At 49.1% G+C, this 24033-nt stretch overlaps 1 protein-coding gene across 1 annotated transcript in view; it reads left to right on the top strand.

Moving 5' to 3' along the window:
- AGA (aspartylglucosaminidase) overlaps window positions 1-24033 on the top strand; it is a 311611-nt gene that overhangs the window by 196914 nt on the left and 90664 nt on the right. The gene's annotated exons all lie outside the window — the stretch shown is intronic.

Raw genomic sequence — 24033 nt, 5'->3', positions numbered from 1 at the left:
TCTAATCTCACATAGCAAATTATTTTTCCAAAAGAAGAGAGCCAGCTCCCCATCATTCATTATCAAACTTAAAAAATGAAATATACCAGACACCAGAATTGATGGTTTCCGACACTATATATATATAACCTATGGTTTTTTCAGTGAATTTCAATGGTTTTTTAATAGCAAGTATCAAAAGCTTTAAAATGTCAAGTACGTGGTAGGTAAAAACATTTTCGTGTTTATGCACGCTGATGTGCTTTGAACGCTGCCCCCCCCCCCCCTCTTTTCTTTTAGGAGTATTCTCTCTTTGCAGATAGTGAAGGGTAGGTAACGCAGGCCTTTGCCCCCGTTGTAATCCGTCGTGCCTGCTTCCCTCTCCATTTGATTGATTGTTATCCAAGCATTTACTGTTTTGGAATTGGTTCTCTTTGGTTCATTCTCTATTTACAAACAAGCACAGAGTCGCATTACTCTGTTTAGTCTTTGCAGATAGTGAAGGATAGGTAACGCAGGCTTTAGCCCCCGTTGTAATCCGTTGTGCCTATTTTTATCCCTCATTTGATTGATTGATTGTTTGGCCGAACATTGATCGTTCAGAATTGGTTCTCTTTGGGTGATTCTCTATTCACAAATAAGCACAGAGTCGCAATACTCGGTTTAGTCTTTGTGGATAGTGAAGGATAGGTAGTGCAGACTTTTGTCCCCTTTGTAATCCGTCATGCCTATCTCTGCCCCGTTTGTTGGTAGTTGGTTCAGCCCGGACCGTTTATTAGAGGTAGATCATCCGACTCCACCGGAGGACACCCCTAATAAAAAGGACATATATATAAAATGCGGACTAGCCGCTGTATCGTGCAAGCAAACTATAACTTAAAAATCGTTAGAAAAAACAAAAGGAATCAAGCAAAATCAGTAGGCCACTGATGGGATCTCTTTTTGACCTCGCTAAAATAGAAACATTAGGAACAACCCCTCATGAGAAATATGAAACTAGTGAGAGGAACCGAGCTCGACGCCATGATGGCTGCAAGACAGCTCGGCTCCGCCGGCCACCCCGCCCAAAATAACGACAAACCCTATGCAAATATTATAAATATATACAACACACCAGCAAAGTAACAGGGTAAAACGTTTTATTTATTTATTTATTTTATCAATTTATAAGGCGCAACAGCTACCCAAAAAGGGTTTCCCGGCGCCTAGACACAGCTAGAAAGAGGGCAGAGAAGCGGAGGTGACTGTTAAATAACTATTTACATGGCAGCCTGCTGCAACATCGATCCAAATGCATGACGCTGTTCCTGTCCCTCCTTCCTTAAAGTAGCAATGCTGGGCTACTTTGGGCTACTTTTTAGTAGGATGTGGGCTTTAGAAAGTCTACAAAGGCCATCAGCCGGCGAGGTAGCGGCCTAGGGGTGGAGGACCGTTGTGCAAATAGCCCGGGGGCGACACCATGCGCCAAGGCTCGTCCCCAATACACCCAGAGATGATGTCCAGCAAGTTGTGTCGGGGGATGCCTTGCTGATGCCGCCACTCCCCCCCCCCCCCTTCTTGTTGCCTGATCCGGCCAGCTCAATCGATCGAGCATGAGACTCTTAAACCCAGGGTCGTAGGCCCGGCCATCTTAGTGATGTGTAATGCATGCCGCCGTTCCCGGGATTTCTCTCCGACTACTCTGCGGCCTACGAGATGGAGAGGCCGGGGCGTTGACTAGGCGGGGCCTCCGGCCGCAACCACAGCGCCAACGATCGCTGCTGACGGAGGGGAGCCTTGCTGGTGAGAGCCACTGATCTGAAGAACCGCTGCCTGCGGTGCCTCCCTGAGCCGCTTGACGGAGGCCCCCGAGGGGCGGTGTGGTGGCGCGGACTCGGAGGAGGTGCTTGGCTCCTGCCCCCTCTCCAAGTCTTGTTGCCCTGGTGTGGCCTGAGATCGCCCCCGACATAGGCGGCCGGCTCCCGGGGTCCGGCGGGACTTTTAGCCTTTTGGTGACTTTTCCATTCTGGACCCTGTCCCACAATCCGTTTGACCTGGGGACACGTCCTGCGGTGCCCTCGCAATGCGGCCTGGTCCCTGAATGTGTGCGAGGGGACGGTGTTGATTGGATCAAGATGGCGGCTGGTGCCCTTCTTCATGGCTCACGTCCGGACCGGGCGACTGTTCCAGGCCCCCGAGGGGCGGTGTGGTGGCGCGGACTCGGAGGGGGCGCTTGGCTCCTGCCCCCTCCCCAAGTCTTGTTGCCCTGGTGTGGCCTGAGATCGCCCCCGACATAGGCGGCCGGCTCCCGGGGTCCGGCGGGACTTTTAGCGTTTTGGTGACTCTTCCATTCTGGACCTTGTCCCACAATCCGTTTGACCTGAAGACACGTCCTGCGGTGCCCTCGCAATGCGGCCTGGTCCCTGAATGTGTGCGGGGGGACGGTATTGATTGGATCAAGATGGCGGCTTCACACAAAGCTGACTCAAGTGTTGCTGCTGATGCTATGCAGACAAAAACTGGTTTTCAGTTTGTACATTCTTCAGGATTTTTCCATCCAAGGCTGGTTGAGAGTTTGTAGAACGATGGCTTCAGATTTTCAACATACTACTCTTCAACATTCTTCGTAAATGTAAGAATGTGAGACTCACTAGGAGAACGGCCGTTTATCTTTCCTTTCAAAATGCTGCCAACAATATTTTCTGTATGGAAGACACCATCTTGTAGCATAAAGGGCTGCGTCAAGGGTGGTATTGCCCAGAATGTCTTGTTTTCAAGTGCTCGTAATGACGAAGCCAGGACTGTGGCAGAGCGTCCAAAATCTACAAAAAACACCACTGCCAACTCTTCAATAACTTCCATCACCCAGCACCGCATTTCCAAAGAAACCGCATAGCAAGCTTTCGTGGCCTTTAGAGTTTTCGGAAGCAGTTTCCCAAGACCATCACTGCAGCCATTGCAATCCAACAGAGGAACTTTTTCCAAGATCGGCATATTAACAGGGCTGCTGGTGTAATCGGGGCTCTTGCAGCCATTCAACTTAATTGAAGCTTTCACAATGACAGACCGCCCACTGAACTTCGTGCCATGACATTTACTTATAACATTCTGCTGGGTCTTCGCCGAACTGAAGTCTACAAATGCAAAGCATTTCATTCCGCTTTGACATTTCTTGACATGTAGTGGGTTGAAGTCTTTAAAGAGGTCCACAATTTGCTCCTCAGTCACATCACTTGAAAGATTCCCCAAGCCAGGCAGGTCCCACACCACTTGAAAGGACCTGCCTGGCCTCGGCCAAAATGGCGCCAATATGGGAGCGACTTGCAACTCCTTATGACGTTCTAGTTACTTAGCCTTGACGTTATGGGGGATGTATGCGGTCTTTGCGCACATGGCGGGCGGGGAAGGGTACTGACTGGGCATACAGACAACCCTATTGATGTCGGTTTTTTATTATTGATTATTGTATTATTAAAGCTTCGAAGTAATGTTACCCATGATACTCGCCCTTGGTGTGCGTATGGACGATTTTATTGTAACTGATCCTGTTATACTTTCGAATAAAAAATCAACCTTCACTGATCCTGCAACCGTTTGTCACGTTTATTTTTTTCAATTAAATGGCTCGCTTGTTACATACTCCTATACCCCTGGCTTTTGACCCTTTCCTACGCGCGGTCTGTACTACCGCCCTCGGGCGATCTATGTAATGAACAGACTACCATTGCCGAGACACAAAGGAATGCATCTCAGAGAGATAAGTCAAGTACATGGTAGATAAAAACATTTTCGTATTTATGCACGCTGATGTGCTTTGAACGCTGCCCCCCCCCTCTTTTCTTTTTCTGCAGGTTACATTGGAATTTCAGCTAAAGTATGGAGAAGACCTAAACCGCACCGTGTTCCACGCGAGGAAAAATAGGCTAGCTCTGTGAGACGGTACATTATATGTACGAGCTATCTCTGGGAGCGTGAAAGATTGTATGGTATGAATGTGCGCATGGGCCCTGATTTGTACGGTATGAATGCGTATGTGTGGCGCACGACTGGGTCAATAAAAGAATGCTTTTTGTATGACTGAGGCGTTGATCGAACGGTTAATGGAATGAGAAAAATAAGCCCGAACATGGTATCCGCATGTGAAGGACGAAAAAGAATATAGCACTTTCCTTACTTAGGAACGACTCTCTCTGGAGCTAGTGAATGGGAGAGTAGCCTACACCAGAAACTTGAAGGGTTATTTCAGTACGACGAACCCGACCCCAACCGATATTCCAAATGTACACCCAAAATAATGCGCACCAGTAAGTCAATTTATGTGCTGACTAAATAAGAGAAGTTAGCTCGGCTCTGCCGCCCACCCCGCCCAAAATAACGACAAACCCTATGCAAATATTATAAATATATACAACACACCAGCAAAGTAACGGGGTAAAACGTTTTATTAAATAACTATTTACATGGCAGCCTGCTGCAACATCGATCCAAATGCATGACGCTGTTCCTGTCGAGGTAGCATAGGTGGCGGCCTAGGGGTGGAGGACCGTTGTGCAAATAGCCCGGAGGCGACACCACGCGCCAAGGCCCGTCCCCGCGGTCAGCTGCAGCAGGGCGACCCTTAGCGTTTCACTCCCCGGTCAGCTGCACCATGACTGCCATTGGCGTTCCACTCGGTTGGATGGCCGGGGACCCGCTCCGGTGGCCGGGGTGAAGAGCGGCTGTTGCTGAGGAACGCTCAAAATGGCGGCCGACTCCCCGGATTTGGGCCTGGTCCACTAGAACGACTCTGGACTACCCTGGAACTCGAATGCTTGCCTGCTCGGGCATGAGCCCCACTCTTGAAGACGTCCTCTCAGTTTTAAAGGTTCTACGAGAGTCGTTGGCCCTCGACTCCCGCGGGCTTCCGATGGGGGCAACCGCCACTGTTGCTCGACTATCCCCCATGGACATACCGCTGCCACGGGTGTCCGCCGCCTTATCCACATCTGGTGCCGTGAGGGAGGCTGATTCAGTGCATCGGCGGAGAGATACGCCTGCTGTCCCGCTCTCCGGAAGTGGCCACAACATTGTCACAGGATGGTAGTGCTCTCATGCTGACGCCAGTTTTTGTCCGAATTACTAAGAGACACTGTAGACTGCCAACTTGATCAGCTCCGGTGGGACCTCAGCGTGACCTGGTAGGGAAGATTTTGCCTCCCTCGCCTTTGAGTCATGGTTCATGCTGCCTGTTCTTTCTGTTGGCGCTAACGAACTTTTTGAACTGCCGAAAGGGATTCTGGTCCTGCCGCTACTTATTGGAGACATTGAACTATACTCTGGACCTGCCTGGCCTCGACCAAAATGGCGCCAGTATGGGAGCGACTTGCAACTCCTTATGACGTTCTAGTTACTTAGCCTTGACGTTATGGGGGATGTATGCGGTCTTTGTGCACATGGCGGGCGGGGAAGGGTACTGACTGGGCATACGGACAACCCTATTGATGTCGATTTTTCATTATTGATTATTGTATTAATAAAGCTTCGAAGTAATGTTACCCATGATACTCGCCCATGGTGTGCGTATGGACGATTTTATTGTAACTGATCCTGTTATACTTTCAATTATAAAATCAACCTTCACTGATCCTGCAACCGTTTGTCACGTTTAGCTTTTTCAATTAAATGGCTCGCTTGTTACATACTCCTATACCCCTGGCTTTTGACCCTTTCCTACGCGCGGTCTGTACTACCGCCCTCGGTCGATCTATGTAATGAACAGACTACCATTGCCGAAACACAAGGGAATGCATCTCAGAGAGATAAGTCAAGTACGTGGTAGATAAAAACATTTTCGTGTTTATGCACGCTGATGTGCTTTGAACGCTGCCCCCCAGCCTCATCATTTAGATTACCACCGCCCATTGCACAAAAGCGTACCGGGCGCTCCCCACGCAAAAAAAACGACACCGGAGAGCCAATCAGCTTCGCTTCGCGAAGTTCCGGTACGCGTCAAGTACGCGAACCGGAGCGCTACCCGGAGCGCTGTTACAGATATATATATTTTTTTGAACGTTAATTTATCAAAATCCACTGGAGCACATATATTGAGACCTAGCAAAGGCACATCGGGCTAACAGTCCCTACAATTTTGCCAAGTTTCATGCAAATCCATTCAGCCGTTCGGGCTAAAAGTGAGGCCAACCGCCCTATGGAAATTAACATGGGAAAAACGCGTTTTGGGACCCGCCTTTTTTCTCGGCCCCCCCTTGACAAACCCCCCCCAAATGTTCAGGGGCTGCTCAGAAACAAAATGTTCCATTTTCCTGAAAATTTCAGCCAATTCCGTCCACAAACGCCAAAGTTATTAGACATAGAATTTTCAAAAATCCCATAGAGAAAAATGTACCTACATAGAGAAATATATACCTACTGGCGACCGCCAGTAGGTATATATAGTTAGGATTTTTTCTCTATGGGATTTTTGAAAATTCTATGTCTAATAACTTTGGCGTTTGTGGACGGAATTGGCTGAAATTTTCAGGAAAATGGCACATTTTGTTTCTGAGCAGCCCTTGAAAATTTGGGGGGGGTTTGTCAAGGGGGGGCCGAGAAAAAAGGGGGGTCCCAAAACGTGTTTTTAACATTGAGTTTTCCATAGGGCGGTTGGCCTCACTTTTAGCCCGAACGGCTGAATGGATTTGCACGAAACTTGGCAAAATTGTAGGGACTGGTAGCCCGATGTGCCTTTGCTAGGTCTCAATATATGTGCTTCAGTGGATTTTGAGAAATTAACGTTCAAAAAAAGATATATATCTGTAACAGCGGACCGGGCAGCGCTCCGGTTCGCGGACTTTACGCGGTACGGAGCTTTGTGAAGCGAAGCTGATTGGTTCTCCGGCGTCTGTGAACATTCCAAACAGTCCGTAGCGGCCGCCATCTTGTCTCTCGGTAGGATCGAGAGACAAGAGGAGGCCAAAGCGAAGGGGCAAATGACCATAAGGGGGCATAGTAGATCCTCGCTGACCCCCTAGGTTTGATGTGGAGGTTTTAAAAGGGCCCCGCGGGGCAAAAAAAAAAAATAATAATAATAATCGAACGGCTGAATGGATTTGCACGAAACTTGGTAAAATATTAGGGACTGGTAGCCCGATGTGCCTTTGCTAGGTCTCAATATATGTGCTCCAGTGGATTTTGAGAAATTAACGTTCAAAAAAAGATATATATCTGTAACAGCGCTCCGCTTCGCGTAACGGAGGTTTGCGAAGCTGATTGGTTCTCCGGCGTCTGTAAACATTGCAAACAGTCCGTAGCGGCCGCCATCTTGTCTCTCGGTAGGATCGAGAGACAAGAGGAGGCCAAAGCGAAGGGGCAAATGACCATAAGGGGGCATAGTAGATCCTCCTTGACCTCTTAGGTTTGATGTGGAGGTTTTAAAAGGGCCCCGCGGGGCAAAAAAAAAAATAATAATAATAATCGAACGGCTGAATGGATTTGCACGAAACTTGGCAAAATTGTAGGGACTGGTAGCTCGATGTGCCTTTGCTAGGTCTCAATATATGTGCTTCAGTGGATTTTGAGAAATTAACGTTCAAAAACAAGATATATATCTGTAACAGCGCTCCGCTTCGCGGAGATAAAATTATCTCTGTATTACCTAGCTGTTGCTAACACCAGTTAGCGACGGCTAGTAGGAGATAGCGACCATCTTGGGCCCCACTTTGCATGTGAGTGATATTTATCACTAATGACATGCAAAGTGGGCATGCCAAGATGTTAGCGACTGGAAACAGTCGCTAACATCGCTATCTCCTATTACCAACTTTTGGAGATATTCGCGATAAGCGCGAATATCTCCAAAAGCTACCACCTGCCCTGAGCAGTTTTTAGCCATGTTATCCAATGGGAGGTGGATAACATGGCTAAGAGCATTAGCTCGGTAATGCATGAATATCGCTGAGTTTTCAGCGATATTAATGCATTGCGGTCGTTTTTTATCGTACTTGCGATACACCTTGATAATAGCAAGGTTTATCTGCGATAATTTCTGAAGATGCTTAGCGGTAAAAAATTCGTTGCTAAGCATCGTTAGGGATAAATATCGCTTAACTTTGGTAATATGCCCCAACGTCTGTTAACGTTCGATTCGAAGGAAATCAGGAAGTGTTGAAAAACATTGTCTGCGCCATCTTGCCTTTTTTCAAATGCCACACTTTTGTCGTGCACGGCAGTCATTTTAGATGCCTTGAGCAGACCCACTCTCTGCACGCTGTCGATCCTTAGCATGGCTCCCCACCCTCGCAAGCATCTCCCCCAGGCAGTGGTCACCCCCGCTCTCTGTCTTATGCATGGGTAATAAACCACCCCCCATCTGCGCTGCTCTTCACTGAGAATCACACCCTGTGCCCGCCCGACACCTCCCTTTCGCCCTATTCACTACCGCACCCTCTGACACTCCTTTTCCTCTGTGTCCGATTGTCCAGGCCGGTCCTAGGGTATCAGCTAGCCCTGCAGATGTAGTTTATGGCCCCAGCTGTAAAGAATCACCCCTCTTCAAAGGAGTTATAGTAGATCAAGGCCCACACTCGATGAGATCCGTCACAGCAGACGCGTTCCTATTATCTGAAAACCATCCTGTATTGTGATTGGGGAGGGGACCGAGCCTGAAGCGGAAGATTCCAGGGATGACTCTTTGTACATCAAAGTTTTTACAATTATGTGTCACATTAAAAATATATAGCACTCCAACAAAGTAGTAAGATTATAAAACTTTAATAACTTATAAATATATACAAGAAAACAAAAACAGTAATAACATATAAACATTTTTAGGGAAAAACAACGAAGTAGTGGTCGGCTGTGCGAATAGTCCCAACGCAGCACAACGTCCAGATTTCACTGATTTCGGCATCCGGCGTGGGGCGTCGCGGGGGGTGGGTCACCAGTAGCAAACTGTTGTGCGAATAGTTCCAAGGCAGCAGAACGATGGCACCAAGGTGATGTCCAGTAAGTTGCCGCACTGGTTTTGGTATCCTACAATGCTGCTCCGAATAACGGCGTGGGGCGCCCCGGGGGAGGCGGCGTGAACGGGCCTCTCCAGGTGGAGTGTCATCTGTTGTAGTGGGGCGCCCCTTTACCGTTTCAGTTGCCATTCCGTCCGCTTTTGGTCCACTGTGTCAAAAGCCGCAATTCAGCTGAGTTGCGCCCACTCTTGCGGTGCAGCGATAGGCGGCTGTCACAGGACGCTCAAAATGGCGGCAGGCTGTTTCCTTTTTGGGCCTGGTCCACTGAAATGGCCCTGGGACACCTTGGAAATCGGACGCTTGTCTGCTAGGTCTTGGACCCCATTCTCGAAAGCGTCCCCTCCGCCTTGAGGATTCATCAAAAGTTTTGGGGGCCCCCGACTCCTGCAGGCTTCTGGTGGGGAGCGGCTGCCATGATTGCTCGCGGAATGACTACGACAGAGCCACGAGATGGTGGTGCTTTCATGGTGACGCCAGCTTCAGTCTGAAACATCCAGAAACAAGGTGGGGCTTTCATCGTTTGGGGAAAAAAAAACGTTTTCATCCAATGAAAAGTGTTGTTTTTAGGTCATATGATCAAGCCTTCCATCATTAGGAAACCAAAAGTAAAATGAACCAATGAAAAGTTTTATAAACAAGTCACATGACCTGTTATGCGGCATAGGGTATAAAATGCGGAGAAAATACGTTGGCACGTGAGGCGGCGTCAGTAGCGGACCGATGTGCGAATAGGCCGAAGGCAACACAACGCGCCAAGATCCGGATGGCACCGAGGTGGTGTCCAGCAAGTTGCAGCACTGGTGTGGCCATCCTACAATGCTGAAAGTCGGCGTGGGGCGCCCTGTTGGCCTGTGAGTTCGCGTCAGTAGCGGACCGATGTGCGAATAGGCCGAAGGCAGCACAACGCGCCAAGATCCGGATGGCACCGAGGTGGTGTCTAGCAAGTTGTGGCACTGGTGTGGCCATCCTACAATGGTAAAAGTCGGCGTGGGGCGCCCTGTTGGCCTGTGAGATGGTGTCAGTAGCGGACCGATGTGCGAATGGGGCAAAAGGCAGGGCAACAATATTTTCTGTATGGAAGATACCACTAGGCGTTGAGATGCGAAGATCCGGATGGCACCGAGGTGATGTCTAGCAAGTTGCTGTACTGGTGTGGTCATCCTACAATGCTGAAACTCGGCGTGGGGTGCCCCATTAGCCTGTGAGATGGCGTCAGTAGCGGACCGATGTGTGAATAGGCCGGAACCAGCACAAGGCGCCAAGATCCGGATGGCACCGTGGTGGTTTCATAGTTGAGAGGCACTTCATCTGCAGTGGGGCGCCGAGATCCGGATGGCACCGAGGTGATGTCTAGCAAGTTGCTGTACTGGTGTGGCCATCCTACAATGCTGAAAGTCGGCGTGGGGCGCCCCATTAGCCTGTGAGATGGCGTCAGTAGCGGACCGATGTGCGAATGGGGCCAAAGGCAGCGCAACAATATTTTCTGACTAGAAGACACCACAAGGCGCTGAGATGCCAAGATCCGGATGGCACCGAGGTGGTGTCTAGCAAGTTGCCGCACTGGTGTGGCCATCCTACAATGTTGAAAGTCGGCGTGGGGCGCCCCGTTGGCCTGTGAGATGGCGTCAGTAGCGGACCGATGTGCGAATGGGGCCAAAGGCAGCGCAACAATATTTTCTGAATAGAAGACACCACAAGGCGCTGAGATGCCAAGATCCGGATGGCACCGAGGTGGTGTCTAGTAAGGTGCACTGGTGTGGCTATCCTACAATGCTGAAAGTCGGCGTGGGGCGCCCTGTTGGCCTGTGAGATGGTGTCAGTAGCGGACCGATGTGCAAATGGGGCCAAAGGCAGCGCAACAATATTTTCTGTATGGAAGATACCACTAGGCGTTGAGATGCGAAGATCCGGATGGCACCGAGGTGATGTCTAGCAAGTTGCTGTACTGGTGTGGTCATCCTACAATGCTGAAACTCGGCGTGGGGCGCCCCATTAGCCTGTGAGATGGCGTCAGTAGCGGACCGATGTGCGAATGGGGCCAAAGGCAGCGCAACAATATTTTCTGAAGAGAAGACACCAAAAGGCGCTGAGATTCCAAGATCCGGATGGCACCGAGGTGGTGTCTAGCAAGCTATGCAGCTGAGTTGCGTGCGCACTTGCGGCGAATAGGTCGAAGGCAGCACAACAATGTTTTCTGAATAGAAGACACCACAAGGCGCTGAGATTCGGTTACCACCGAGGTGATGTCTAGCAAGTTGCCGCACTGGTGTGGCCATCCTACAATACTGCTCCGAATAACGGCGTGGGGTGCCCGAAGGGGGGGGGGGGGGGTAAGGCGGCGTGAACGGGCCTTTCTAGGTGGAGGCTCGTCTGCTGTAGTGGGGCGCCCCTTTACCGTTTCAGTTGCCATTCAGCTGAGTTTCGGCTGCTCTTGATGCTACAGCGACAGGCGGCTGCAACAGGACTCTCAAAATGGCGGCTTGTTGCTTTGGATTTGGGCCTGGTCTACTAAAATGGCCCTGGGACACTTTAGAACTCGGATGCTCGATTTTTTTTTTCCCTTTCCTGTACATGCAAAAAAAGGTAAATGCCCGGTACGTTACACGCTTCATCTGCCACGATGTACTCTCCAGAGGAACCGAAAAAAAATATAGTTATGGTAACTATACCATGCATCGTCATATGGAGAGGTGGCACCAATTAATTATAGTGCTGCATAAAAGAGAGATTTGGAGGAGAACCCCCGACCTGCCAGTACATTCATCAAATAAGTGGCACTGACAGCATCAGAGGCAAGGGAAATGGTCCCAAATATTTAGAACTTTGGAAAGATTAAAATGACATGTTTAGATTGTGGCAAATTAATTTCATGTGGACAGATGAGTGTTACTCTAATAAATACAGCATATGAACATCATCATAGTCGATGGTTGGTAGAGACATTTTGACTATATCCTGGACCTGCCCGTCCTCGCCCAAAATGGCGCCGGAATAAATGGGACTCGTAACTCCTTGTTGTGTACTGGTTGCAGAACCTTGAAATCACGAGATACGTATGCAGTTTTGAAGCATATGGCGGGCGGGGACGAGAATTGATTGAATATTTCGACATCCCTATTGATATTAAGTTCTGATGTGTTATTGATTACTGTACTATTGAAAGTTCGAATTAACGTCACCCATGGTACTTGCCCGCAAATGTATATCTAGATAATTTTATTGTAACTGGCCCTGTCGTATTTTAATTATAAAATGTACGTCCACCGATTCCGCAACTGTTAGACACCTTAGTTCTTGCAACCTAATGGCCCGCCCGTTACGTTCCTCTACAGTGTAAATGTCTACTCATCATATACGATTACAGTTTGCTCCGTGGCCGGCCCACGTGGTTATAGGCTCGTATTTGTATAATGAAATTTTCACAATAAAGGTGTTTAAAAGAAAACATGGTAGTAGTATATACATTGGTAAAGTTTTTAATAATAGTCACTGTTTTAGAATCATTAAAAGGCAAGTGAAATAAAGCAGACCAATTACATGAAGGGTAAAAGGTATAATACGCAGGAACGCAGTAAAGATAAATGGTCAAGGGCTGTTGTGTTTTCTACTCCTGCAACATAAAGTGATCGATAAGAATCTCATATTCAGGCGTATCGGCGACTAAGACAGCAGGTCGACCCTCTTTTGCTCAACGGCTCCGTCATGGGACGAAGAAACGCTCTTTTTCTCGAAAAAAGAATATATTTTACTTGCAGGACAGTTGTAAATTTTCCGGGAAAGTACATTAGCCTGGAACATTATAACATATATTTAAGAAAAAATAATGTTTGGAAGTAATAAAAAGCGTAATTTTTAGGTCATATGACCAAGCCTTTCATCATTAGAATAAGAAAAGTAAAATGAACCAATGAAAAGTTTTATTAACAAGTCACATGACTTGTTATGCTTAAGTTACGCGCTGCGCGTCGCGCCCCGGATGACTTCCGGATGCGCTAACGCGGCGCGTCATATGACGCATTACGCGACAACACAGGTCCAGAATATAGTCAAAATGTCTCCACCAACCAGCGGTCGGAACACAACCCCTTTCAGCAGGCTAAATAGTTCTGTTAAATGACAACAGAAGGGACAGGCAACAAGAACCATCAGTCAAAGAGGGGAGGGCTAGTTCTTCTCTACCGGGTTACATTGGGGCGCTACCGGAACTGATCGAATTGGTAGTCTACAGTGTTTCTGGATGTTTCAGACTGAAGCTGGGGTTAGCATGAGAGCACCACCATTTCGTAGCTCCGTCTTGGCCATTCCGCAACCAATCATGGCAGCCGCTCTTTATCGTTATGTTGGGCGGGGTGGGTGGCGGAGCCGAGCTGTTTTGCAGCCATCATTGTGTGGAGTTCAGTTCATCTCACTAGTTTTGTATTTGTCATGAGGGGTTGTTCCTAATGTTTCTATTTTAGCGAGGTCAAAAAGAGATCCCATTAGTGGCCTACTGATTTTGCTCGATTCCTTTTCTTTTTTTTTACACGATTTTTCGTTATCTGCAAAGACTAAACAGAGTATTGCGACTCTGTGTCTGTTTGTAAATAGAGAATGAACCAAAGAGAACCAATTCTAAAACAGTAAATGCTTGGATAACAATCAATCAAATGGAGAGAGAAGCAGGCACGACGTATTACAACGGGGGCAAAGGCCTGCGTTAACTACCTTTCACTATCTGCAAAGAGAGAGTACTCCTAATAGAAATGAGGGGGGGCACCATTCAAAGCAGATCAGTGTGCATAAACACAAAAATGTTTTCACTTACCACGTACTTGACATTCGACAGCTTATGATATTTGCTATTAAAAAACCATTGAAATTCACTGAAAAAACCATAGGTTATAGACCATATATAGTTAGGAATTAGCATTTACAAAACCTTGAAAATTCACTGAAAAAACCATAGGTTATAGACCATATATAGTTAGGAATTAGCATTTAAAAAACCTTATTTTACTCACACAAAACCATTGAAATTCCATATATAGTTAGTTGCACTAACTATATATCGCGCACCCGCAATCCACTGCTGATGATGTCACATATTACATCATTCATGACATGGTCAGTGACATCACTGATGACATCACTGATGACATCTCAAATGACATCACTGATGACATCACTGATGACATCTCATTTGACATCAATGACCACATCACTGATGATATCATTCATGTGACAATACAATGCATCTCCTCACATTTTAATATAACCTCTGTTTCACCCAGTGTTAAATACAGAGTATAATTTTTGAAACCATTGATACACCAATACTAGTTACTACATACGCACTCACTGATTGCTACGTCTACACACACCTTCACTCATTCACCCATACAATCATTCATACATACAATCACTCATCTTTACAACACTATCATATGCACTCATACACCTATACAGACACTCACAGTCTGCCACTCATCCATGGAGTTACTCACACACCTAGTCAGTCCTGTAAAGAATCAATGACACTTCCATTTTCTTGTCTATACAGTTAAACATAGAGCACCTTACATTTTCAAACATATACTAACACATACTTACCTTCTTATACAATCATTGATACAAGTACACATTGATCTGCACAGAGTCACACACCTCCCAGCTAGCCACACACACACTCAGTCTCCCATACAAATACTTGGGCAATCAATCAATAACCCATATAGTTAGTCATATAGCTACTGATCAACACATGCAGCAGTTTACAGAACAACAGACATAATGATGCACAAATTAAGACAGTTTAGTCACTAACCCATGCACTCAGTGAGACACATTTAATCACTCACTCATACAGTCAGTCATGCACCTACTAAATCCTTCGTCCAGACACTTACACATCCACTCATTCTTCAATATGTAAGACATATTTAAACTTTACAGAAACAAAAAATCACTGGATGTTATCAGTGATGTCATCAGTGATGTCATTTGAGATGTCATCAGTGATGTCATCAGTGATGTCACTGACCATGTCATGAATGATGTAATATGTGACATCATCAGCAGTGGATTGCGGGTGCGCGATATATAGTTAGTGCAACTAACTATATATGGAATTTCAATGGTTTTGTGTGAGTAAAATAAGGTTTTTTAAATGCTAATTCCTAACTATATATGGTCTATAACCTATGGTTTTTTCAGTGAATATATATATATATATATATATATATATTTATTTATATACATTTATATATATATATACACTCGTGATGTAAAGGATTAAATGCAATTTTAAACATTCTTGTCACAGTGAAGGAGAACTGTATAGTTTGACGCACGCATACCAAATTTAGGCACTCAGCCATAATTGCTACTTTTGACTTCTAATGTCAAAGCATGATTCCAAAATATAATTCTAGCAGTTAACTGGACATCAACGTACTCAACGCTGATATACATGCAAGCATCAGGGTTAACTCCTTCGATGCTGGCCCGTTTCCGCCGCTGTGCGGTAAACAAACGAACAGGGCTGGGCCGTGACGTACCCCTGCCGTCATCCGCACACGAGCACCGCGGAGTGTGACGGCTGGGGTTCGTCACCAGCATGCAAGGGGTTAAACACTTTGTTTAACATTCTTACATAGTGCAAAGCGCCAAACTACAGCGACCCAACACAGTGTCAATGCTAATAAAACTAGCAAGTAAAAGAGTTTGCCTACTGTTCCCATAATGCATCATAACTTGCTCAATGGAACAAACAGTATAAATTTGCAAAACAAACAAAGGACTAATGTTTGTAAACCGTGAACAGGGACTCTTGACAGTCCGAAAATTAATACCATAACACCCAGCTATCAGACATCACTTCTGGTTCAAACAGGCTGGTTAATTATTCCCTTGTGCTGCTTCACACTCTTACACTCACATAACACAAAATTGCTAAGGGTCATATCCATCTCTCAGTACTATACCAGTCCACAGCAATAAACCACCTATCTATCACCAACTGAACAGGCACTAAAAGTTGAAGAGATCTGCCACATACCACAGGCCAAAGGGAGACTGTAATTTAGTCCCGCACTATATGTCCAGACTAGCAACATACTACAGACACTTCTTGGAATCTCATAATGACAATCAGGTTTGGGATGACATTAACAAAGCAGATCTCTCCACCAATTCTTCCTTTAACCTATGCCTGCTCAGGACCTTAAACTTTAAACCGTATATCTCAGAATGGGCAACCTAGTACAGTAGCAAGCTAAGAAATACAAAAAAGGACCTGCAGAGCTGCTCAAAGCAGAAACCATAAACTGTGCACCTACCTCTCAGACTTCATCTATCAGCACTGCATGCCATAACATGATAACCGCACCTCCCACACAGAATCAAAACAAAGACAACACACTTCCAACCACACACCCTGCACACTGTAATATGCAATCGATGTAAGCATGCGCTTCAGCACTTCACATAGGGGTAGTAAGCGCTATATAAATGTTGCAATACAACATATACACATTATGATGTACATATAGTAAATCCGGACAAGAATAAAATAAATATTGGGTGTGAGAACACTTTGAGATTTGGACAGGCAGTTGCAAACCACCAATGATTGGTGGTCTTTGTCTTCTGCTTGTGACCTAGGTGAGTAGCCTTTATGTCTTCTTTAACCGCTACCTAATGCATGCGCTCATTTTTTAAAAATTTTTTTAAAAGACCTTTATTGTTGGAAGTATACAGTACACAGCGTTCTGCTGACAACCCATCTGGGCCAGCCGCACATCAGTAAAATCGCAGCACATGCATTGAAGGAACACAGCCACAGGGCCGACAACCCGGGGGTCCGGCGGCGTTTAAATGATCGATTCCGAAGTTCGTAATCATGTGAACATTCAGCAATGCAATAATACAACGTGAAAAGAACGACTGTAAGTCTGTAGGTCTTCGTTTTCTCTTATATGTTCATAATCAAACTCAAAGAAAAACTTAGTGCTATGGTAGTACTCATCAGTGACAGTCTGTAAGCCATGGCCCGCCATAACACTTGTAAGGCACAGAAAGGATAATAAGATAGCCCGTTCCCTAGAAGGGCGCGGGATAGCATTAATGAGGGATGATGTTGCATAGTACCGCAAGTGTGGCAGTCATTGGGGAGTATATAACATGGTCAACTTGTTGGGGATGTCCGGCATCCATAGTCGTAGCTGGGTAGAATTACCTCAGCCCTGACAGGTATTCTCTAAGACCCCAAGACGCAGCGCGCATGAGAAGCAGCAGGGAAGAATGTGGTCTAGGGGTGTGGGGGACCAAGAGGTCGATAACATTTATAACAGCAACTTGGGAAATGCACATGAAAGGAAGAGGGGGAGTGGGATGGAGGTAGCCATGTGGTGGGGGGGGATGTGTCATCCATAAGTCGGTAGCTAAGCAGCGGGCGGGGTAGCTCGGGGTGCGCAGGAGGGGGTTTGCTTGCGTGTCAGGTTCATAAGGGGGGGCTCCCAGCGTGAGAGTATGGCAGTTGTACCAGGATAGTATTGTTCCGGACGTAGTCAGCAGTAAGACCCCTAGCTATGGTAGTGTGTGTGGGGACATGGGTGTGGGAAAGATTGCATAACCGTCAACACCAAACAGTCGGGTACGTAGCACACAGTGGCTAAGACACGGGGGTCCTGGAGGCAGCAAGCAGTGCAGCAGCAGCCACGTTTCGATATCACAGTAGGACCAGGGAGGGGGAGGGGAGGGGGACATGGAGAAGACTTGCCAGATGTGATCACAGTGTGTGGCGCTCATCGCTGCGCGGGGGAGCAGGGATGGTCTACATTTCGTCATGTGATCCCCTGCTCTACACATTTCCGTTGAAAGGATTGGAGGATAGCGTCCCAGTGTTGTGCAATCGGGAATTTTCTTAGGCCTGCCGTTTCCTCACGCCGTAGCGCTGTGCTCTCCGCCCGGGCCCAGTTTACCAACGATAGGCTCCAGTGTCGGATGTGTGGAGGCGTGTCGGCTTTCCACCGTTTGGTGAGCAGTCGCTTGGCCGTGATGAGCCCAAGATCCCAATACCGGGCCTGGACTTTGTTCAGTCGTGTACGTTTGTACAGTCCCAGTATACAGGCCTCCCACGTTCTCGGCACTCGTTCGTCAGTACATTGCGTCAGTAGCATGGTCACCCCGTCCCAATACTGTTGAAGGGTAGGACAGTGCCAGAGCATGTGCAAAAGGTCCACTCCGGTCTGGGAACAGCGAGTGCAGGCCGTATCCCTGACTGAGAAGTACCTGTTGATCTTGTCCTGAGTGAGGTAGGCGCGGTGTAGTATGTATAGTTGTATAATTTTAAAGCGGGGGTTACGAGGGACATTAACCGGGCCAGCCAAAATCATTGTCCATTCCTTATCCGTCCAGTCTCGTCCCCTGTCAGTTGCCCATTTCTCCCTCAGTTGCACCGTGGTGGGATGTGTATGGAGAAGGAGAGCTTGCGCTAGCCAGTGGATTATGTGTGTGCCATTACTCATGACGTGAAGGTACTGCAGGAAGTTATGGGTGGGCAATTTAACAGTAATGTCCCCCCAGGCGGTAGTCAGCGTGTGTGTGAGGGTCGCATGTAATAGGAATGTTCCAGCCGGTAGAGATGTGTCATCTACGAGGGTGGCGAAGGGGAGGAGAGCGCCGTCAGAGTAAAGGTCCCCCAACGTTTCCACGCCCGCTGTGGTCCAGCCATCAAGTTGTGCAGCCGTTAGTGTCCCTGTCGGGGTACCCAATAAGGGGAGTATTGGGGCATATGGCGTTGTCGCCCGCGTTAGGCACAGGCAGCGGAGGAAGCATCTGCGTGCTACTGCGAGATGCAGCTGCGACGGGCGCGGGGTCCTGGTCAGTGGGTGAAATAGCACCTGAACCTGTAACTGTGTCCAGACCGTGACATCCGTGGCCGTATCTCCCAAGTCTCTTCCGCCCAGCCAGCCCGACACCCACTGCATTTGCGCTGCCAGATAGTACAGCTCCAGATGGGGGACAGCTAGTCCTCCCGCTTCGGTCGGCATATATAGCTTCGCCAGAGCGATGCGTGGGCGGCCTTTGTTCCAGAGTAGGTCTCGTAATAAGGCTTCGAGGTCCCGAAACACCCGGTTGGGGACGTATGTTGGAATATTAGCAAAGTAGTATAGGAGACGTGGCAGGACGATCATTTTCGTCAGAGCCACACGACTAGGAACGTTCAGTGGCAGTGTTTTCCAGAATCCAATCTGCGAACGGATGGATGCAATCGCCCGCAGCAGATTCCCGTCTAGTATATCTGCAGGTTCCCGGTAGATATGTATCCCCAGATACCTGAACGTCGTGGGATACCACTGCAGGCTCACACCACTGATGCGTATCTCACTTTCTGGTGTATTCGGATCAAAGGAGTAGGCTCCCGATTTAGCCCAGTTGACCTTCAAGCCCGACATCTCCTCAAAAGTGCCAAAAATGTCAGTGAGGGACTCCGGAACATCACTGAGGTCTTTCACATAAAGGAGAAGATCGTCGGCATATAACGATACCGCATGTAGGCCATCTGCCATCGGAATACCCCATTCCTCCCCTCGGGACCTAAGTATTTCGGCCAGGGGTTCTACAGCTAATGAGAACAACAGGGGCGACAGGGGGCAGCCCTGTCTGGTGCCTCTTTGCACAGGTATCGGGTCAGATAGGAGAGCACCAGTGCGGACGCGGACAGTAGGCCCGCGGTACAAAAGGCCAACCATGGTCATGTAGTCGTCTCCTAGTCCAAATTTGTCCATGACCGCTCGCAGGTAGGGCCATTCCACGGAATCAAACGCCTTCTCCAGATCTAGTACCAGACATCCAGCACGTGGCCACTGTTGTGGAGCGTATTCCTGAAGTTTGAACAGGCGGCGGATATTATGGGAAGTGTGGCGCGTCGGCACAAACCCGTTCTGGTCCTGGTGCACCAATGTGGGTACCATAGGGGCCAGTCTACGAGCGAGCGAGGAGGCAAGTATTTTATAGTCCGTGTTTAGGAGAGCTAGAGGGCGGTAGGATCCCATCAGCTCACCATCCTTGCCGGGTTTGAGCAGCGACACGAGGGTAGCCTCATTAAGCGTCGGGGGCAAGTAAAAATCGTCTGTTGCTGCCGCGTACATTTTCACCAGTTGGGGAATAAGGACGTCAGAGGCAGCCTTGTAAAATTCGGCCGGCAAGCCATCCGGTCCCGGAGACTTGCAGTTCGAAAGATTAAATATGGTGTCACGGAGCTCCTCGGGGTCTAGGGGTGCTCCAAGGTCATCCTGCTGCTCAGCCGTTAATACGGGCAGAGGTACTGGTAGGAGATATTCGGCTATGTCAGACATCGAGGCGCGTAGACGGGAACGATATAGCCCCGAGTAGTGACTGGTGAACGCCTCATGTATTTGACGTTGGGTGTAGAGTAACCCACCTCCCTCCGCCTGAATCGCCAAGATGGGAGACGAGCGGTTCTCCTGTGCGATCAGCCAGGTTAACAGCTTACCAGGCCTGTCACCCTGACGATGCATGCGGGCAGAATGTGCCGCAAAGTTAATGGTGCATAAACGTTCCAGGAGGCGATCATGCTCCGCCCTGGCCTCCGTCAGCCGAGCATCCGCATCCCCCTCCGTAGCGCTCTCGAGGGCTAGTAACTCAGTCTCAATACGCGTCAGCCCAGTTTCTAGTTGTCTCTTAATGTGACCCTGTGTACCCAAACAGATTCCCCGGGTCACTACCTTGAAGGCGTCCCACTCGATCTGGGGGGAGGACGCTGTGTCAGAATTGAGTTCAAAGTATTGGGCTGTCTGTGTGAGCAGGGATTCACGAAAGGTCGCATCCAGCAAGAGGTCTAGTTGCAGGCGCCAAGTGGGGATAGGTGGGTGCGGGTTCTCCCAAGCAATCGCTAGTGTATGTGGGTATGGTCCGAGTGTGTGCGGCCCATATACTGGGTATCTTTGACTAGTGGGAGAAGTTCAGTAGAGATCATGTACCTGTCTAACCGGACGTGTAGTGCATGGGCCCCAGACCAGTAGGAGTACGTCCGTGTAGTGGGGTTGTGAGCTCTCCATGCATCACGAAGGTCCCATCGCAGGGCCCAGTTTAGGAGAGCTTTCGTGGTGGTGTGTGTCAGGGCTGTGGCCATGGGTGCGGTTGATCTGTTAAGGTTGATATCTAGGATGCAGTTGTAGTCACCCCCAAGTATCCACGGGATTCCATGCCAGGGCGCCAGTTTCGTGGAGAGGCCATCAAAGAATTTACCCTGGTCGATGTTAGGGGAGAATATAGAGGCGATTACGACAGGGCGTCCATCAAGTCTGCCCCGGGCAATCACGTATCTGCCCTCTATGTCAATCTGCGTGTCCATAACCGCCCACGGGGTGCCCGTCCGAATCCATATGAGTGTCCCCCTAGCAAAGGAGGAATACTCAGTAGCGTAAAGTTGCCTGCGCCAACTGCGGCGCAGTGCATGTATTTCTGGTGCGTTCAAGTGCGTTTCCTGTAATAGTGCTACGTGAAACTTGTGACGTTTCAAGTAGGAATAGATTTGGTAGCGTCTTGATGGTGTGTGCATGCCCCTGACATTCCAGGTGCAAATCCTGATTTCAGCCATAATCACAGTGTTGGCGCGGAGCGTCCGCCCCATCCGCCCTCCACCCCTCTGGTGTACATCTCCCCAGGCCCCCCAGCCCTCCCCCTTCGCTCAATCCAAACATAGGCACCTGTTCATAAAGGAATAGGGTGGGTAAACTTCCAAGGGCAAGGGTAGGGGATAAAGCAGAATGCTCAAACAATGCAAAACAGTAACTAATACCATAAGGTCGGCCACGGAACATGTCGCCGTCCAAACACACCAAAGAGGCAAAAGTTCAATAATCAAGTCTAGGGGGTGTCATGTGCTAATCACAGTATCGGCGGTATAAATAGATAAAAGGAGGGGAAGAGGGTCAGTGGCCCTTCCCTGGGCCCTATGCCAATTGTGCCGTGTATTCAAAATCTGTATCCGGGGAACCAATGCCGCCCCCGCGCCGCACGGACCTCCGCTTGGCCAATAATGTAGGGAGAGTGCAAGCAGTCCTCAGTCCCCAACTCCTCAGTAGATACCAGTCTCAAGATGGGAGGGGCGGCAATCATGGAGGAGAGGCGGGGAAGAAAAGTGCAGTACAGTACATTTCCACCACCTCCTTACCTGCTCAGCGTCTACTAGTCTGGGAGGTACACTCACTGTAGGAAGGTCACTCCATCCAGCACCAGAGCAGTGAGAGTCGCTCAGTGTGACAACCAGCAGTCAAAGTGTCTAGCGGCCGTCACGTCCTCGGCCCCATCTCCTGCACTCCGGCAGGGTCCGTTCGCGGTGGCTAATTGTCTTCAGTGAAGCATATCCGCCGTTTGCGGCGTGACTTCCGGCAGTTCCACGGATACCTGGGAGTCCGGTAGTCCATAAATGCCGTCATCATCGCTGGGGATTGTCTGTGGGCCGTCTTCCAGAATAGCTTCCGATGAGGGCGAATTGCTCAATTGAGAGACTCTCCTGAGTGCATCTCGATGTTCTTGGATCATTTGATCCGCTGGCGGGGAGTGTCGTGACATTTCCTCCGGGCGGCGGGCCTGTTGGCCTCTGTTTCTGCGGCGGCGGCGTGGCCCGCGTGAGCATGGCCGTGCCTCATTTCCCTGCGCCTGTCTGGGCGTCGTGTCCGTACCGCTGTACAGCCACTCGCCGACCTCTTCTGGGGTGTTAAAAAAATAGGTTTTGTCCCGTGCCACCACTCTCAGTTTTGCAGGAAAAGGAGAGAATATTTCAGGCCAGCAGTGCGGAGACGTCGTTTTGCCTCCAAGAAATCGTGCCTTTGACGTTGCACTTGGACAGTGTAGTCCGGAAAAAACATTATTGTAGCATTGTCTATACGGATTTCTCCAAGTCGTCTGGTTTCCCGTAACACCGTGTCTCTGTCTCTATAGTTCAATATCCGGAAAAGGAGTGGCCTCGGGTTAGTGCCTGTGGTGTGGGGTCTCGTAGGAACTCGGTGTGCCCTCTCCACCACAAAGTATGGTGAAAGCGTACCTTCAGGTAGCAAGTTTCTGAGCCAGTCCTCCACACGTTGGGCAGGTTGATTCCCTTCCCATTTTTCCGGGACCCCCACGAGCCTGATGTTGTTGCGTCTCGCCCTCCCTTCCGCGTCCTCAGCACGGTCCTCCAGGAATTCTACTCTGTTCAGGAGGTCCTGTACCTGCTTATCCGTCTGGGTGACTTTGGGTTCAAGTTCTTTGACCGCCCCCTCCAGTGTCTTAGTCCGATCAGTTAGCTTCCTGTGGTCGTCTCGCAGGTGGGTGAGATCGATGGCAACACTGTCTATTTTGGACTCCAGCGATGTTCTGGTCAGCTGGAGTGACTGTTCCATGCGCTCCATGGCTGCTAGCACGCTGTCTAGTCTCGCAGCCACTTGATCGGCAGCTATCTTGCCCTGCGATTTTTCTGATTTACCCTTTGGCGGGGCACCTCCAGTCCCAGTGCGGGTCCGCACCCCTCCGGACATGTGCAGGATCGCCCGGTGGACAGTTCAGACTGCGCAGCAGAAGAGGAACACTTCATCCAGCGAGCGACTCAGGCAATGACCGCGATTGATAGTTCTTCCCACGGTATCTCCAGTTCCCACGCGAGCGGCCAATCTGCGCCACCACCTCCGTGTGTTCCAGGTCGTTGGGTAGGATGGAACGGTAACACACGCTGCCGGTGTGACTGGCAAGGGCTGTCAAGTAGGACCTCGTCTCTCTTTGAAGCAGGGTCTCTGCGTTGTGCAGGGTGTAACGAGGACCTAGGGCCTGGGCAGTGTGCAGGCTCTCTGGGTCCGTGTCCGAGAAGGCAGGGAGGCAAGGAGGCAGGGCAATGTCTTCTGTAGGCCGCGTCCGAGGGCCCAGGCGCCAGGTCCAATCCACGGCCTTTCGTGTCGTGTTCCGCTGGTCGGGCAGCAGCCAGCCCCGCAGGTGGCGTATGGAAGAGTCCGGCGCAGTGCGGGCTGCCGCAGGTCTTCGGCACAAGGAGCGGTTAATCCGCCGCACGTGCGTGTGCGTCGGTCAGTACCCTTGT

This window comes from Lissotriton helveticus, chromosome 2_1 (genome assembly GCF_964261635.1).
Source record: "Lissotriton helveticus chromosome 2_1, aLisHel1.1, whole genome shotgun sequence".
NCBI classification, from domain to species: domain Eukaryota; kingdom Metazoa; phylum Chordata; class Amphibia; order Caudata; family Salamandridae; genus Lissotriton; species Lissotriton helveticus.
Note: the sequence above shows the minus strand (reverse complement) of the source record. Positions and strands in the feature narration are given on the sequence as shown.